We start from the raw sequence: 790 nt of genomic DNA, 5'->3' as shown, positions 1-790 counted from the left end.
GAATGAGTGTTCTTGTGGGCAGGAGAAGACTTCCCCTGGTTCGGTCGTCAACTTGGGCACGTTCAATTGCCCAAGTGGCTTGTTTTTTCTTTTACTCTTTTTTTTTCTAAGCAGGTTAATTACCCGTGGGGTTGCAGTGATGGCACAATATTCTCTGGTAACAATGTGTCGCTGCGGTGCCACGGCTAGGGCTGGGCCTTCCATTTATATGGTTAATATGGTTTGGTTTATTCATTTTTTATATATAATTTTGGTTTTGAAGAAATGGAAACCGAAATAATCACATAAAATTTAGAAACCGAACCATATTAACCATAATATATTGGTTCGGTTTATTCGGTTAAACCAAAAAACCAACATACATGCACTCGCTACTATAAGTGTAATGACTCATGAGCACGGATTTGCATTGTATAGAATGCATAAAATAACCGTCAGAACAAACAACCTTAGCATCAATCAATGGTTTATTCGGTCAAGCAAACTAGTAAACATAATTAAGTGGAAAAATCACATGGAACATGAAATGTATTATGTACCGATAAATACATGTGATGCCTCTAAACTAAGCAGCTCTAGTCATGTTAGCATGGTCTTACGTGAGAGTACTAGTTAGATTGAGAGACTAGCAACAAAGAGCAGTTGTCAAAGTACCTGTGATCTAAGCGGCTAGCCGGACGTCCGCTATAATCAACAAGGACAGACCGATTATTGCTAGCTCGCCGGAGCCAGGCCGGATGTTGAGTTGTTCGCCAATGGCGGGAGAGGCCGCCACTTAATTTACTTTTTG

The sequence above is a fragment of the Triticum dicoccoides genome, chromosome 3B (assembly GCF_002162155.2).
Source record: "Triticum dicoccoides isolate Atlit2015 ecotype Zavitan chromosome 3B, WEW_v2.0, whole genome shotgun sequence".
NCBI lineage: Eukaryota > Viridiplantae > Streptophyta > Magnoliopsida > Poales > Poaceae > Triticum > Triticum dicoccoides.
The sequence above is the reverse complement of the archived record's forward strand: the minus strand, read 5'-3'. Positions refer to the sequence as shown.